Source organism: Anabrus simplex, chromosome 2, assembly GCF_040414725.1.
Source record: "Anabrus simplex isolate iqAnaSimp1 chromosome 2, ASM4041472v1, whole genome shotgun sequence".
Classification (NCBI taxonomy): domain Eukaryota; kingdom Metazoa; phylum Arthropoda; class Insecta; order Orthoptera; family Tettigoniidae; genus Anabrus; species Anabrus simplex.
In genome coordinates, this window is record NC_090266.1 from 179,901,705 (window position 1) to 179,920,164 (window position 18,460).

Genomic DNA, 18,460 nt, shown 5'->3' on the forward strand with positions numbered 1-18,460 from the left:
TCCTAGTCACGGTCACCAATGATGTATTCACAAAGACGCACACAAAATGCTGTCAGTTGTGTATCCTATTTTATTCACTAATTATATTTACATCTATACACATGCACTAATAAGCTTCCATCACAACAAAGAATCAGAAGAAAACTGCAGCAGATGCATTTCAACTACCAACCCAACAAAACCAGTTCACATACTTGACTTCACTCGGTTAACACGACTTCCACGCAATTCTCATTAAAACAAGTCAACTTTACCATCATGACTGCCTCTTCATATACGTTGCCTGGCCAGGCTTCTAGACGATTATGACCTAACATATTTTCTTGTAAATGCGAGAGTCTCCAATAGCCTAGTTACAATTCAAGGAGAGTTCTACATAATTCTAGTCGCACCATTCGTTGTTCTGGACTTACTAAAGTGTTTTGCACAATATTGCACTGGATTATACATCATATATACCAAACCAAACCCCATGGCACTACAGCCCTTGAAGGGCCTTGGCCTACCAAGCGACCACTGCTCAGCCCGAAGGCCTGCAGATTACGAGGTGTCGTGTGGTCAGCACGACGGATCCTCTCGGCCGTTATTCTTGGCTTTCTAGACCGGGGCCGCTATCTCACCGTCAGATAGCTCCTCAATTCTAATCACGTAGGCTGAGTGGACCTCGAACCAGCCCTCAGGTCCAGGTAAAAATCCCTGGCCTGGCCGGGAATCGAACCCGGGGCCTCCGGGTAAGAGGCAGGCACGCTACCCCTACACCACGGGGCCGGCCACCATCATATATACAGGTAATAATAAATTATATACTACTAATTGGATGTTCTTACATGAAATAAACTCATATAAATATATACAGCAGATGTTTCATGACATTACCTCACATATAATATGATCATGGTTTATACCAAATAAAGTCTGGACATAACTACATAAATAATAATAATAGTAATAATACACGTAAACAACTTCATAGCCACGCCTCACAAGTAATAATCATCATCATCATCAATATTTGCATAATTTACCCATGGATTAGAGAATATTGTTTCCAAGTTATATTAGTCTATTACACTTGCGTCAAGCTCATCAGGATATTTTTGGTATTGGTTGCAGCTGCCATCTAATTAACTTAGCTGCTGAAAAATCTGCTGCAACTTTACCAGTTAGAATTGATAAGATTCTTGTTGATATTTTCTATTGCTTGGAGAAGAGTTCCGAAAGAAAAGAAGTCTTCAGAAATTTCAAAGTATGCATGGAAAAGAAACCAAGAAGTTGTTCAAGCATGTGTGCCCAAGATGGTTATCCCTAGCTAGGTGTTTAGACAGAGTATTAGGTCAATGGGATCCACTTCTTTCATTGCCTAAGGATGAGGTGTTAGTGTATGCTCCAAATATTTCTGCTAGTTTATCTTTTTTTTGCTATTCCCAAAAGACACAGTAGATCTGATGACAAGGAAATAGAGAGAGTTTGTAATTCTCACTCATCATCCTCCTCCTTCTCCTCCTCATCATCTTCTACCAGAAGAATGGCATGTTCTTCCAAATGTGACTCACCTGTTCTCAGAAACATGACTCTCACTACATCTCATGAAGAAAAGCTGTTTATGTTTCTTTCCTCTGACCTAAACTGGACATTTTGTACATTTTTACCTGTGACTATCCCATCATTTGATAAGATCAATACTGTCCTTCAGAGTGCTTCCCCACATATCCATGTACTGTTTGAATTTTTGATGAATGTATTGAAACGGATGCTATCAAAGTTTGCCAAGCCAAGTGTAGTTAAACAGTCTGCATTGCTTGATGTCCAGTATCACCCAGTCCAGAATCAGAAGGATGGTGAACTGATAATTGGCATTCAAACCTCAAACTTGGTAAAGGTGCTACAAGATGAAGACAAATCTCTGTTTTTTCATCAGTCAGAAACTATTTCTGTGCAGCATGTGACCATATGGTTAACAAGTTCCCTTTTACGAACAATGTGCTAAAACATGCACAGGTTGCTAAACTTGATCCATTGAAGAAACACAGTTTTCTTCTGTAATTTTCTTTTTGGAGAAGTTTCCTGTTATGTTGTGTAAAAGAGAAAATGAAACAGGAGATAATATTATGAATGAGCTCCAAAGCCAGTTTGCGGCTCTTCAGATAGAAGACTTAACCAAGCTACAAATGATTCAAAATGGGCACAGTTGTTGAATATCCATGGAGCTGATGGACGTTATAAATATGACAGGATCTCTAGATTCATGCCGTCTGTTCTTACCATATCGCATAGTAATGCTGAGTGTGAACAAATTTTTAGCTAACAGGACACAGTTCAGGTCATCAATGTCCAATGGAACTCTGGAAGCCATTTCCATTTTGAAGACCAGATGTTCTGAGGAATGTTATACAAACACGTATTTTATTGACTTTCTGAAGAAAGCAAAGCAAGCCACAACTTTAGCTCTTGAATCAGAATGAAGATGTGTGTGAGATGGTGTAAATAATGTAAATAACTTGGGTGCATGTAATTATGTGCATCAATATACTCTTTACTTCAAAGTTTGAATTAGTCATGTGCATAAACAAATTACATTGTGTAAATCTCCTTCAGCACCAACTCTTCCTCTGAACTAGCACAGTTCAAGCCGTATGCACTATATGATCTCTTACAAAAATACTTTATTAATCTCATTGTTGGTAACATACACATATTTAAGTGTTCCTCTTCTGGAAGTAAGCTACTTAGGGTGAGAGCAAGCATGTCCAAACTGCTACTGAAGAGAGAAGTCAATGTAATGTGTTGTAATTTCTACATTTATGTATTTATTTGGTCTTTTTTTAAATAATCACCCACAATGTACCCTTTCTAGTTTTTACTTCAAATCTGAGAATATAAATCAATTCAAGAATTATTATTTTCTTAAAGCAAATATATGCCTATACAAATGTTTCACATAATATTATGAAATATGTGTAATGTCTTCACATACCTTATTCAATACCAGCATAGAACACATCTCAGATTATCCCTTCCACACATAATGATTACAGAGCACTCATTAATGGCTCTTGACTAAAGTTAAGACTCCGCTGGTGCAGTCTATGGGTTTTTCAACAGCTTTAACACTGGTGCATTGAAAAAGCGTGGTATGTCATATTTTATCCTTTGGAAATAATATTTTGTGAATATTCTGTAGGACGCTTAACTATGTTTAACAGTAGATGACATGGAGGTCCTTAAACAGACTTAGATCTGGAGTGGGTAGAACCAGAGCGAATGTACAGAAATGGAACTCCCCCATCGATACGGCCTTTTGTGACTGTGGTGAACTTCAGACAACTGAACACCTGCTATGTTGTCCCTTGTGTCCATCAAACTGCACAATGGAAGACTTGGTGCTGGCCAATCCGAATGCCCTTTAAGTGTTATTATACTTTGCCCTTTAAGTGGCCAAATTTTGGGCCGAATCGGTGTGACATCTGTATGACATACAGTGGTGGTCAAAATAATAGAGCCACCTGGCAAAGGTTTAGAATGAAGTGCAAATTTATTACTAGACATGTTTGTACTATGATGGAAACAAAATTTTACGTTGTACAGGAACCATTACAACAGAGTCACATTGTACCACAGTCAGTTATATAGATAACACAGCTGAAACTAATCAATAATATTCAAAATAATACCAGACCACAGGGTCAAAAAAATAGAGCCAATTGACACAAATATTTTGTACTTGATCTAAGTCTTATGAAATTTACAGGAACAGTCGTTTTTGCATAGGAGTGCATTAGTACTTCGTGGTGTAACCCTTATTTTTTAGGATTTCCCTGCACCTCTTACCCATAGAGTCGACTAAACGCCTGCATTCGTCACTGCTGATCGCATACAAGGCTCTCTGGATTTCTTCCCAAAGTTTATCTAAAGACGTAGCTTTTGAGCGGTCAGTTCTCTTGTCTACGATCTCCCATAAGTTCTCGATGGATGATGCGTCAGGGGATTGAGGTGGCCACTCTAATACTTCGATATGGTGATATTGAAAAAACTGCCTTATGATCCTTGCAGTATGCTTTGGATCGTTATCGTGCTGAAATTTCCATTTCAGAGGCATTTCCTCTTCAGCATAAGGCAGCATCACATTTGCTAAGATGTCGTTGTACATTTCTGTGTTCATTATGCCGTTGATACGGTGTATTGGACCAAGGCCATACCATAAAAAACATCCCCATACCGTAACACTTCCGCCACCGTATTTCACAGTTTTTAAAGTGTACTTGGGATTAAATTCCTGGTTTGGTGGGCGGCGCACATAGACTTTTCCGTCTGAGCCAAACCTATTATACTTGGATTCGTCGGACCAAAGGATGTTCCTCCACCAAATATTGGGTTTGTGTTCATTTCTCCGGGCGAAGGCCAACCTTTTCCGAACATTAGCTTTTGAAACATGTGGCTCCTGTCTCGCAATGCGCCCATTCAATTTTGCGGATCTCAGTCGTCTTTGAATCGTTGAAGTTGATGGTTGAACATCATTTTTGTCGCTAAACAAAATGGCTTTCAGTCGTGGTGGTGACAAAAATGGGTTTCTTTACTTCCCTAGTGATGAGTCTGTCTACGCGAGGAGTAGTTACACGAGGTCACCCCCTGTTCCCCACCTGCGGCTTTGTTTGTTTTGCCAGTCTAATGGCGTTCTGGACTCATTTTACGCGAAATGTGTAAATCTTTGGCTATTTGATTCATGGATATCCCACTTTTGAACATCCGGAACATTACTATACGACCATCATCACTTGTATGCTCTGCTCTGCCCATCTAGAAGAATGTAAACAAAACCAAACGTCAGTTTACATACAAAATAATATTGAGTGGAGGTTTGTTGACAAATAATATCGCTAGCCCCCAAAACAACTGAAAAAATCAATTTGAATGGGACTTCTGTAAAACGGCTCTATTATTTTGACCCATAAGATTCTTACCTTTATGCCTCTTTTTGCACATCTAGCTCAAACGCTTCCTTTCGCACGACTACAGACAGCAGCAACGTCTTCCCTGATATTGTCTAAAAGGAACTGACAACACGGTACTCATGGAGATTTTTCGGACTAATAGATATCCTAGTTCTTAATCTCGTCAATAGAGGTGGCTCTATTATTTTGACCGCCACTGTATATTGTTGTAGACCTTTTACTTGTATATATTATTGTGTATATAGTTTGTGTCTTTTAAATGTAGTATTATTCTATTGTACTTCTGATTCGAAGAAAGAAGGAAAGAAAGAAAGAAAGAAAGAATTGATAACTTTGCAAGAAGGTCCTCAGTCAAATGAGAATGTCATTGATGATGGTCAATATGAATATGTATTCCATTGAATGGAATTTTGTTGTCACATTGTGGGTGCACGAGACACCCTATACTACACACACACACACACACACACTATCAGATATCAGGATTGGCTTACACCAAGGTCTTCAAGTTCCGTCATCCCCAAGAATAGTGTTATTATTGTGGGAAAATTGTGCATTTGAAATGGAATATGAGCTATTAGCCATGAAGTGGAAGGACTCTCCTGATGTGAACTCTGTGCTGAGGGATATATTCTCTATTGCGTTCTTCTATGATGTTGGTAGTGTGGTGTCTTGTGTGTGATTGAAAAGGAGTGTGTTGAGATGAACACAAAACCACCTTTCCCTGAGCCACAGTAATTAGAGAGACATTCGTTGTAGTTGGTACAACAAGCATACATATATTTTTATTATAGTCAGTTATGGTTCATGGTGTGGGTTACTGTAGTCACATCCAAGTTCGTGAACCATGGGCAACAGCTGAGTGGCCTAGTAAGTGGTCCTGAGAGTCGGGATACCAGTTGTTATGGAATGGGAGTGGACATCTCGGACATGTTCTGAGTCATGGTCCCCCTTGTGCTCAGGTGGTTAGGACTATACAATCCAGTAGTGGTCTCTAACCCGTTAGAGGAGAGATCCCTACTTGGATCATGTGTAAGTAGGGGAGCATCCTGCTTCATGATTTTACCGAGCTTAGAACATTTTAAGCAAGCCTCGGACCTATGGGAGTAACAGAGTCCCACTCCCATTTGACAGGCGAGGGACTCCTTGGAAACAACTTGGCGAACGAAATGGAATTCGATGGGGAGCTATCAATATTAATGGGGCTTATGGAAGAAAGAAGGTAGAAAAGGCTGAGTCAGCAAAAAGGATGCACCTGGATGTGCTAGGAGTAACTGATATTAGGGTAAGGGGAGATAACGAGGAAGACATAGGAGATTATAAAGTGTACTTGACGGGTGTTAGAAAGAGAAGGGCAGAGTATGGGGTAGGAATGTTTATCAGGAATACTATTGCACGCAACGTAGTTTCTGTTAGGCACGTAAATGAGCGAATGATGTGGGTAGATTTGGAAGTTGGAGGAATTAGGATGAGAATTCTCCGTATATTCACCTTGTGAGGGTGCAGATGAGGATGAAGTTGACAAGTTTTCTGAAGCACGTTAACTCCTCTGATGAGGTTGATGTCAACAAGGACATCCGGTCATAAAAATTCGCTGTGGAGATTTAATCTCATTTCATACCTGACCCCGTAGAAAAACATGACAAGGATTCGAGACACACACACACATATATATTCTCTCTCTCTCAGCCTTGGACAAAATTCAGCCTACATGCTTAAACCTACACCATTTCTGTATTTCATATCTGACATCGGATCCTCATTAGCATATCTCAGCCATCCCCCATTATCCTTCAAACCCCAATAATAGCAAGGATAATGGCAGACACATTTGTGGAACGTGCAGAGGCACTGCCCACTGCCAACAGGCAGATAAGAGGCACTTGAAAATAACATGTCAAACACAGGAAACAAGGCACAACCAACTACTTGAAATTAAATACCAGTTACTTTTATCCTAAATTTAATGAAATTAACGTAAATGAATGAAAAACATCAGGGCAATAAGCTAGTAATGTGGAAACACTATAATAATAATAATAATAATAATAATAATAATAATAATAATAATAATAATCTCCCATAAATAAAATTGGGATATGAACAAAAAGGCAATTACACCAGATGAGATTCTATAAATATGTTTTCCAAGCATTCCCTTTTTCTAGTAATTATTCCACCAGGATAAACTTAAAATCACATAAATAAACCTGTTTTGTGGGATGATGTCCACTTAAATATCGGACCACCCCGTGTGGATGAGGGACGCAGATGAAGAATACACCCACGGTATCTCCTGCCTGTCGTGAGAGGCAACTGAAAGGGGCAACCAAGGGATGATTGTATTAGAACCATGAAACTACTTGTGATTAGTACCACCATGCGGGGAACATCATGGGTCATTTTTGCTTGAGTTTAGTTCCACTATGTTAGGTACCAAATACGATTGTGATTAGTAGCAACAGAGTGCATTGCCAGCTTCTTACAGTACCTGTGATTAGATCCACTTTAGGAGCGACACCATGGTTCTGGCTTGCCTTAGATTAATACCCACTATATGAGGAACTCCATGGGATAGTGCGGGTCCCTGTGGTTAGTACACATGGTCTGTATTCCATGTGCGAATTTAATTACCTGTGAGTAATACCATACTGTGTGGAATGCCGTGAATCTACACTACTTTTGATTAGTACTGCAACATGACAGATACCATGGTTCTACTTTCCTTGCGATAAGTACCATTATGGGGGGCCGATTACTTGGATTTTGGGCCCCTTTAGACTAAAAGCATCATTGAGTCAGTATTATGCTATAGACGCAGTCCCTTCGTCAGTAACACTATTGTTTCAAGTCTGTTTCTGTGAATGCAAGACATTGCGAGTCGGATCCACTGATTGTTTTAAATTCATATCCATCCATTCATTCTGCATCCTCACGTTTTGAATTCTGGTCAGTGGAGGATTTTGGACTTTTAATTTGGCATTCCAATTCGTCTAATTTTGTACCATTAGGGGCCGATGACCTAGATGTTGGGCTCCTTTAAACAACAAGCATCATCATCATCATCATCATCAAATATCGGACCCCAAATACCATCTTCTGATCCCGGTACATTCGTGACACATCCCAAGAAAAATACGCACAAAAGTCCCATGAAATCAAGAGAAATGATGTTACGTAACCCACACAAATAAAATAAAACAGCAGGTAAAGCATCTCACTAGTAAGACATACAGTGATAGTGAGAAGAGAAAATGTCATCCAAGCAGGACATCGCAGCACAAGTTCAAGAACGGCGATGTTAAGTTATATTTTAGTGCTCCAAAAGAAAAAGTCAATACAATAAATTAAAATAAAGTACAGCAGAGCAAGTGACATAAAATTTCACATGTTGAACATATCATCCCCAGTATGGCAAACTAGCAAAAGTGACAAACTAGGGAATCTGTAGTTCTGAAGTTTGGTCTAGATTTTATTATTAATATAATGTCTACCATCTGATAAAGTCTCACATTTGCCGCTCTTTCCGTATGGCTAACACATAAAACCAATCATTAAATATATACATTGATTTGACATGAGTAATCACAACTTCTTTCAGCTCTCCTAATGTTTTGACAATTTGCAGATTCGTTAGTTTGCTAGAGGGGGGGGCGATATCATGTAATAGAACAGAACCGGACACCAAATGCCACTACATCACACCAACATACACGTCATCCAGGCCGAATCCACCACATCAATAACCTAAACAACAACATGCTACTCATCAAGCCCAGCTTGAACTAAGGAAAAATGTAGATAACAAAGCACAGTAAGATAAGATGGATGGCACGATATGTCACCATGTGCTGCAATCAAGATAATGCAAGATAAGGAGGACAACAATACCACATAACCCAAACTGTCAAAGTTTAAAAGGATAGAAATTAATTTTAAATACTGAATAAATGTTTCATCTAGACACGGGATGACCTCTACAGCACCTTAAAAAAATGTAAAATTTTAAAATAGTTGTAGAATATAACTGGTTTAAAATGCTAAAAATCAGACTCAAATGAAATCATGTAGTACAAACCTACATCTGAAGAACAATACTCACTAACACTTGCCCATAACAATATTATGTCATTCTGACACCATCTGAAGCAATTCACACCATAATTTATGTATCTATAGTTCTTCGATAAAATTTTCTTCAGTGACACTAATTTAAAACAATTAGTATTAATAATGGTATGGTCAGCTGAACATGTTAAGAAGGCAATTACAGGCAGTGAATTCAACTGTCTCTGTTAATCTTCAAAATCAGTAGTTGTTTTCAATGCAGATGTATTCCAAAATACCTTGAAATAGTATCCATGAACAAATCAAATTTCCGTAAGATTCGTAGGTGGTGAACAACCAGTCAGTTATGGATAAATGGCACCACATACCATGAGAAAGAAATTGTCATATTTTTTTAACATTCAGTTACAAAGTTAAATATACACCAGTACTAGTTCATATCCCAAGCAAAAACACACACACAAATTCATGAAAATGGGTATTAGTTAAAGAATTCACCTCTAGGGTAAGGGCCGCTTCACACTAGGCGACAGGAATCGGCGACCAGAATCGGCTACAGAGTAGCTCAGGTGAATTCCGTGTCGCCGTGCGGTAGCCGGCCACGCTACTTAGCCGCCTTCCCCGGCCTAGTGACAGTTTTTATAACGAGTTCTCAGACAGAAGAGTGTCTCTTGCTGCTCTTATTATTGTCGAAAAGAAGGAATGAAAGCTTCATAGGTTTCATTCACAATCTATAATAGAAGATCGTTTGGAAAAAGGACTTTTCTATAAACTATCCCATGATTTATGTGATAATGGTACCAAGTTTTTTTAATAGTTACCGGTACTTCGCTTTTCGCTGTAGACTACTGAGAAGAAGGTACTATAGTTGTTCGTACAGCCTAATTTTGAAAATTGTTGACTGATTCCCTTCATTTTAAAAGTATAATCAAGAACTCTCGTCAGGAAAGAGGAAAGAAGGAAGCCTTCGGAACTTTAGGTATAATTTATGCAATAATAGCAATAACAGGGTGCCTTAAATATTGTTCTCTCCACAACTTAATTTATAATAAAAACTTTCCTGACTGCCCTTGTATTGGCAAAATCTTCTCCATTATCTTTCAATTCTGCCTGACTTTTTCCCAATCAATTGAGGTCGGCATCTGACCCAATTTTACGGAGCGATGTATTTACTATTGCGTGTAGTGTGTATAGACGAACAAAAGTACCCAGTCCCCGAGGTAGTGGCATTAACCATACGAGATTAAAATCCCCAACCGAGCAAATGGCCGCGCGGTTTGATCCACGGAGCTATCATATTACGTTCGGGAGATAGTGAGTTCGAACTCCACTATAGACAGTCCGTAGTTTCATATTTTCACACCAGGCAAGTCCGACTCGTTGGGTGAATGGTCAGCGTACTGGCCTTCGGTTCAGAGGGTCCCGGGTTCGATTCCCGGCCGGGTCGGGGATTTTAACCTTCATTGGTTAATTCCAATGGCCCGGGGGCTGGGTGTTTGTGCTGTCCCCACCATCCCTGTAACTCACACACCACACACAACACTATCCTCCACCACAATAACACGCAGTTACCTACACTTGGCAGATGCCGCCCACCCTCATCGGAGGGTCTGCCTTACAAGGGCTGCACTCGGCTAGAAAATAGCCACACGAAATTAAAATTAAACACCAGGCAAGTGCTAAGGCTGTACTTTAATTCTGGGCACAGCCGCTTCCTTCCCACTCGTATACCTTTCCTGTACCCTCGTCGCCATTAGACGTATGTGTCAGTGCTACCTAAAGCAAGTTGTAAGAAAATCCCCGACTCGTTCGAGAATCGAACCCAGGACTCTCTAGACCGAAGGACGCTGTGCTGAGCATACAGCCAAACAAGTCGGATAGCAAAATCTCAATCATATTGAACATTTTATAAAAGTGTTGTCGCTTATATTTGTAATATTTTAATTACAAAGCTCGTTCCTTTCCTGGGATGTTCTTTCTTTAAAGTCGCTGAAAAACTGTGGCATTACTTCATACCATGTATTTCTCTTCTCAACTCTTCGTCACAGTTTAAGTTCCAGATGGACGCTGCTCAGTTTATATAATTAAATCATTCACACTGAATGTAATATATTTATTTAGTGCAGTTTGTAATATTCTGAAACGGAATACGCAACGGGAAGGAACTTGAAATGCACAATGACACTGAAAGGTGTTTTGAATGGAACGCAAAGAGGACGAGTAGCTGAGCTACACAGTCGCCTAGTGTGAAGACTCCAATACAAAACAATGGTTCACCAACTGTCGCCAGCCGGGGTTGTGCAATCTGCCTCGGCGACCGGTAGCGGGACTGAGCTACTGCAAGGTCAGTCGCCGGGCTTCTTTCTGTAGCTCGGCTACTGAGTCGCCCAGTGTGAAGAGCTCCATTTAAAACAATGTTTCACAAGCACGGGCGGCTGGTCGCCGATTCCTGTCGCCGATTCCAGTCGCCTAGTGTGAAGCGGCCCTAATAGTCTTCATTTTAAACAAATCTGAAGTTATTCCAGGGTCAGAACCCTTCTTGAAGTGGAGGCCTGTGCCTGTAACAGTTTTTCTCACACATAAGCTGAAGCTCACCATGTTGTCTGCACGCTTCACTCACAGCGACACCAGACTTGCTACCTTTGCTGGCTACAAATGCTGTGGTTACACAGTCTACCCCCAGGTAGTGTGTCAAATTGTGGTAGTACGTGGACAAGTACCAACTAAAGTGTCGGTTCTCAACAAAACTTGTACTTCCTCTTAAAACATAATCACCACCACCACTCTCAACAAAACAACTCCCCTGAAACTCAATTCACCTTAAAATGACACTTCAAAGTCCTTCAAGTATGATGGCGTTCATGCCAAGATGATGATAAGACTTGTGTTCGTTAATACCGTCACAACCACAGTTACTGAAACCCTAGAAATACTAATTGTCATATATTTAAATCACTCAATTACACAACAGTGCACTGTGTGGTTCATAAATATACAGTATAATTTTTTGTTTACTGTACATATTTTCTGTTCGCCAGTATTTTAAACATGTTAATCATATCCTTTGGTGATCTTCCTATGAAGTTTCAGTTCTGGGGGGTTGCTATCTATACTGCTACCTCTAGGGGTTACTTATTCTTCTGATGTTCCTTCCTATGTTACTGGTATTTCAGTCAATAATAGTAACTGACACTGCTCCTTCCTTCTACACTGATATTTACATAAGCCATTCAGCTGTCAGAATATCACTGTACCCATCCTGAGAATTAATCAAAGTCTTACATAGTGTGGTAATTACTACCCAATCTGACTTCAGAGCCATGCGATTAAGCTCTTCTCGAAAGACATATGAGATTCTCAAAATCATCAAAGACGTAACATGAGTAAAAAAAAAATTGCACCATAACCAATACAATCCATGCTGATTGAATTTTAGTTAAATGCCGTGAGAAGAACAAACCATTCATGCGTTCTCTCTCACTTGCACACAAGCTTTCTACATGTAACAGTTCTCTTCATCAGTTTTCGTGTGTCAGGTTTTAAAATTGCAGCATTGGACCTCTCTTCAAATGGATCCGTTACTAGTAAACTATATTTTCCCACAGTTTACAGCTGACTTCAGTGCAAACTTTTGGTGCCAAATTTTGAGTTAACACAATTTATGTCAGGCTATGGAAATTTCAGATCATATTTTCAACATTTTAAAATTATTTTGACAGGTGACTATTGGTGCTTTTGTGGGTCTACTCAGACAGTTGATAATTTAATATTTTATTGTCCTGTGTTTGCAAGAGCAAGATTTGATTTGGACTCTCATTTGAACTGCTGTAATATTCAACTTTCACAATCACTATATCATATTTTCGTACAGAAATGCTGTTACAAATATTTCCTTATTTTCATTCATCGCATCGTTTGTAAACTGGTTCTGTAAATCACAATCATTATGTTACGTATGTATATTCAAACTATAACCCTAAAATACATTGTAAAATAGGTTTCATTTGTGTTGGATATTCATAATGATGTAGGAAAATTCACTCATCACTTCACCCTCTCAGAAGTCTCCAATCACTTCTTCCACTAAGCATGAAAACTAAACTTATCCAGACCCTCATATTTCCCATACATAATTATTGTGATATTGTAATGATAGATGCCACCATGGAACAAACATTAAAATTACAGAGGGCAATGAACCCATGCATTAGGTTTATATTTTCAATTAAATTTTCAACTCATATCTCCCCCTATTATATAATTCTCTCCTGGTTGAAAATCGATAAACTATGACATCTTCACATTGCCACTCTCATATGTCGTCTGCTGAATGAATCTAAACCCCAGTATTTATCTTCAATGTTCAATTTACTCTCCTCCTCTCATGAACATAACACACGATCGACTACTACCCTCTCAATTGCTGTGCATCGCTCATCTTCATTTAATCGCTCCATTCAAGTGTCTGGTGCCAGGCTATGGAATCCCCTCCCATTCAGTGTTACGAATTGCACTTCTTTAGCTTCTTTCAAGCAGTCTTGCCGAGATTGCCTATTAAATGTATAACCAGCTTGTATGAATGGAAGAATGAATGAGGTTAGGATTTATATTTTGTTACATTGTTTCATAATTGTGTTTTATGAAGTATAATATAGATAATATGTGGTTAAGTATAAGAGAGGGATGTGAGCCTTAACTCCGCCACACATAAAGGCATGAAATAAATAAATAAATAAATAAATAAATAAATAAATAAATAAATAAAATTCACAGCCTGTTTCCAGTCATTCTACCGTGTCGAATGGAATGAATGAAGCCCCCATCTAGCGGCGAGGATAGGAAATATGCTGGCTGCCGAAGCCTGTTTCACTCCTCTGGGGCAAATGATAAATGGCTGGCGGATGAAATGTTAATGGAGAGTATTGCTGGAATGGAAGATGACAGGAAAACCGGAGTACCCGGAGAAAAACCTGTCCCGCTTCCACTTTGTCCAGCACAAATCTCGCATGGTGTGACCAGGATTTGAACCACGGTATCCAGTGGTGAGAGGCTGCCGCCTGAGCCATAGAGGCTCAATAATAATAATAATAATAATAATAATAATAATAGAGGGGAAAAAATGGTTTTCTCTTTGATTTTGGTAAGCTTCTGACATCTGTGGAAATCAAGGGAAATCTAATAATGAACAATATTTAGCATAAGCCAGTTTTGTTCGTCTCAGGAACTTACAGGTTTATTTGGGAAACGAGCTAATTTTTTGTGGTATGTCAGGAAAGGACCAGAGTAAGATAATCTTTTACAGCTTTTGGGGGCACCGAGGTGCTTAATTCAGTTTAAAGTTAAGAACTTGATTTTGATCCGTATTGAATCTAGATTTACACTATAAATTGAGGATAATTATGTCCACCTTTTCAATACAAATACAATGTGACGTCATTAACACATCACGAATTTATTACCTTTCAAAAAATTGGGACCGGTTTCGGCATTATTTGTATGCCATAATCAGCCATAGGAAACTTTTTTGGCACGTATGGGCGTACTTAGTGCAAGTTTTGTTCCGTTATTTGGGTCATTTCTGCATGGTTCGCTATAAGGAGGAACGTCTAACATGCTAAACCACTTCAGCAACCATGTACATTAATTTTAACACAGTTTAGGCCGCTTGAATGTGCGTTTATTCTACGTCGTATTATATAAGGTAGTGCGTTACATCCCCCAGAGTATTGCACTGCAATTTAAACAGCGTATGTTAAATATAATCTACACAGCGTAATAAGCAAAAGTCTGTGGAAGTAACTAACTACTCCAGTTCATTTAGATACTACAGTTCCTGTGTACAATGGACCAGAAAGTACAGATTAAGGAGGAGCTGGTCTGGCTGGAAGGAAGAGCAAGTACATCATTTCCTGTTGCAGATGTTAAGGCTGAAATAAAAATAGAAGCAGCTACGATTGAGCAACTCGTCCCATGTTTCAAAGAAGAAAACAAGTCCGTCTTGGATCGAGATCTTTCTAGAACCTCAAAGACCTTGAATGTAATACACCAAGAAATTCCGGTTCACTAGTCCACTCCTGTTAAGTCGATCTATATTTTAAGAACACTAGCAAAGACGGAACATTATGTATATGAAAATTACACAACAACATTATACCGGGTGGTACAGCTGCCCCTATTCACGCAGTTTTATGCAGTCCGCAGATTATAGTCGAACCTAAAAATATTGACCTTGACTACTCACTACAATGTCTGCTCTTACAACGCTTTCCATAATTCGTTTATTCGTGTCAAGCAAATCAGCATTAATGATAAAATACCGATTGATGGTAAAGAATCGTGAAAATTATGTGTCGCAGAAACGTCCTGTACAGAGAATATTATTGGTGAATGACTAGAAGTAGCAGCAACACAACAGCGCTAAACAGCAACCCGTGATAGCCGAGCTTGCTAAAAGTCAGAGGAGAGTACCGGTGTTTGTTAGTAGGCGGTTCGAGTCCTGTGTACAACGAATATTTTTATTGCGTTGTTGATGTTCGTGAGAGTCGTGTTGTTGACGACAAATCTAAATCATGATCAGTTCTCATATTGCAGGTACTCAGCTATGTTTGTTTTTAAGGAGCTCTTAAAAGAGCTATTTGCAATAAAGTGAGATTGTACCGACAGCGGTGCGATGGGCTTATGCATGGCCATTCGATTAATGAAGCAAATGTTCAAAATGACCACCTGCTTCGTTAACGCACATCTGAGCACGGTGGAGGAGAGACATTCTTGCTTGCTGCAACATATGTGGTGGAATCTGCCTGCAGGCTTCCGTGATGAGCCGCCGTAAATGATTCGGGCTCTCAGGCTCCTGCTCATAGACTCTTTCCTTTAAATACCCCAGAGGAAAAAGTCTAGTGGAGTAAGGTCAGGTGATCTAGCCGGCCATGTGACCGGACCCCCTCGTCCAATCCATCGTCCAGGATATGTCCTATGCAAGTGGTTCTGTACTGCCAACGGCCAGTGTGGGGGAGCTCCATCCTGCTGGAACCACATCCGTAACCGTGTCATAAGGGGCACATCCTCCAATAAGAGTGGGAGGTACTCACGAAGAAACTCTAGATAGCGTTGTCCCGTGAGGTTTCCTTCGAAGAAATATGGTCCAATTATCTTGTCACCTAGTATCCCGCACCACACGTTGATGCCCCATTGTACCTGAAATCGAGCTCCCCTGATCCAGTGAGGATTTTAAACGCTCCAGTAATGGAAGTTGTGACGATTAACAGTTCCGTTGTTGTGAAATCTAGATTCATCACTAAAGAGAATGTCCATTAAGAAATTCGCATCAGCTCCAACTCTTCGTAATATCCATTGCGAAAATTCTATCCGTTTTGGAAAGTCATCTCCGTGAAGTTCCTGGTGCAGCTGTTGATGGAAAGGGTGGAATTTATGGCGGTGCAATATTCGCAGTACAGATACATGACTGATGTTCAGTTCATTTCCTATGGCCCGTGAGCTTGTGTGCGGGTTGTATGCAATTGCATTTTGAACAGCTTGGTCATTATTTCCAGACGTCACTGGAGCATCCCGAACGGGGGGTAATGTATGAAATGACCCCGTTGCACGCAACCGTCTTTCAGCACGTCGAAATGTATCTGCAGTTGGCAGCCTTCTTCCAGGAAATCGTTCTTGATACAAGCGTCTGGCTTCCCGTGCATTTTGCCTTGCTTCTCCATAAAGTAGTACCATATTCACATAATCATCCCGTGAATACATAATGTTTGCTTTCGTGCTAACCGTACAGTACGTGCTCACACGTTGCTGCTAGGATTACGATATGCTGTTTCATGTGCCCTACGTATGAAGTGTAGACCGCTGTTAGTTGGTCTTCGAGTCGAACGTGCGCAGTTGCTTGGTTGAATGGGTGGGTCAGAATGTTGACAACGCGTGCACTGCGCTTCATTCCCTGTAGTCGTTTGCCATATGGATGTCGCATGTTATTATTCCTTTCGTATGTATGCTTTCTTTGTAAAGGTGGCAAATTACTTTTGAGACTTAAGAACGTTAAATATTTATTACGAATGGCCTTACAAGTATAATATAAAAATAAAATTGAAAAGCTCGTAACTAGATTTGTAACTACCGCAAGCTATTGAAATACTGAACAGATAAACGTTGACTCAAATAAGTGTAAATAACAAGGATAATGGGCGCCACCTGCCAAACAATTGCAGGAATATTTAATTATGTAGAGCAACGAGCCACTCTCTCTCCCAAGGCGACGGTCATCAGGCTGACGAGGCTCCAGACTTACTTTATAACCTTACCTGTTGCTATATAACCCCTGAAATTAAATTTGGGTAACATGCCAGGTTCAGCCTCACTCCACTGACTAAAGACACACTTTAAGTTTGATTCTATGACTTTACTCCCAGAATAAGAACTAATATGTGACAAACACCAACAAAAATAAACACTTATGCAACCCACTTAGTGCTTGCTGTTTACATAGAGCTAATATACACAATACTACCCAATAAAATCATCTCTTCACGAGATTTACTCGTTTGCCGTCTACAAAGGCAAATTAAACATCATTAAAATCACTAATAAAAATAGAACATCATTATGCAACCCACTTAGTGCTTGCCATTTACATAGAGCTAATATACACAATACTACCCAATAAAATCATCTCTTCACGAGATTTACTCGTTTGCCGTCTATAAAGGCAAATTACAAATCATTAAAATCACTAATAAAAAAAATAGAACATCATTATACTTTTAACATACCTCCAGGTAAGAGCCCCTTCGCACTCCACTGTTACCGTGAATCCTAATCTGGTAGAGAAAAGTACGACGACTATTTCTCTACATATGGATGCAACCTTCTTTAAGACGAGCATCCCTAACCTTATTTACACTTCTTCGTCGACGTCTTGAATTCTTTCCAATTGCTGGCTGGACAGAAAGCGTTACATGTCCGGAGGCAAGCAAACAGCAAAATTCTCCATCAACTGAAGCTGCATACTGGGGTGACAAGTTCCAAACAAACACTTTCTTTTTCAGAAAGTCCACTGCAAAGCCGGTAAGTCGTTGAGATTATACCATGTTCACTCCGCAACAGATACTCCGAACAATAGCAGATCGTATAGCAAACTGCGCAAATACGTCGCTCCCGCAGACCAGTACAAATGAGAAACACACAGTATCAGCATCAGAGTCAGAAACAGAATGAGAATGAGAATCAGAATGACTCGCCGCACACGCGTACCCACTTATATATGCTTGCTACACGTGGTTATCGCGTCCTGAAAAGTTTACTGGTAGCAACGCTCACACCGGCACTTCTTCCCACGTCACTCTGTCAACCCAAACCTTGCTCAAAACAAAGCCCTCGCATTGGCTATCGAGTATATGATGTGACATAGACCGTCCACTCATGTATGTCACATTGATTCA

General features: G+C 39.8%; 1 protein-coding gene across 5 annotated transcripts in view; it reads left to right on the top strand.

Annotated features, from left to right (window-relative positions):
• The window catches only part of RhoGAPp190 (Rho GTPase-activating protein 190), a 1,293,865-nt gene that overhangs the window by 719,313 nt on the left and 556,092 nt on the right, over window positions 1–18,460 (top strand). The window lies entirely within an intron of this gene.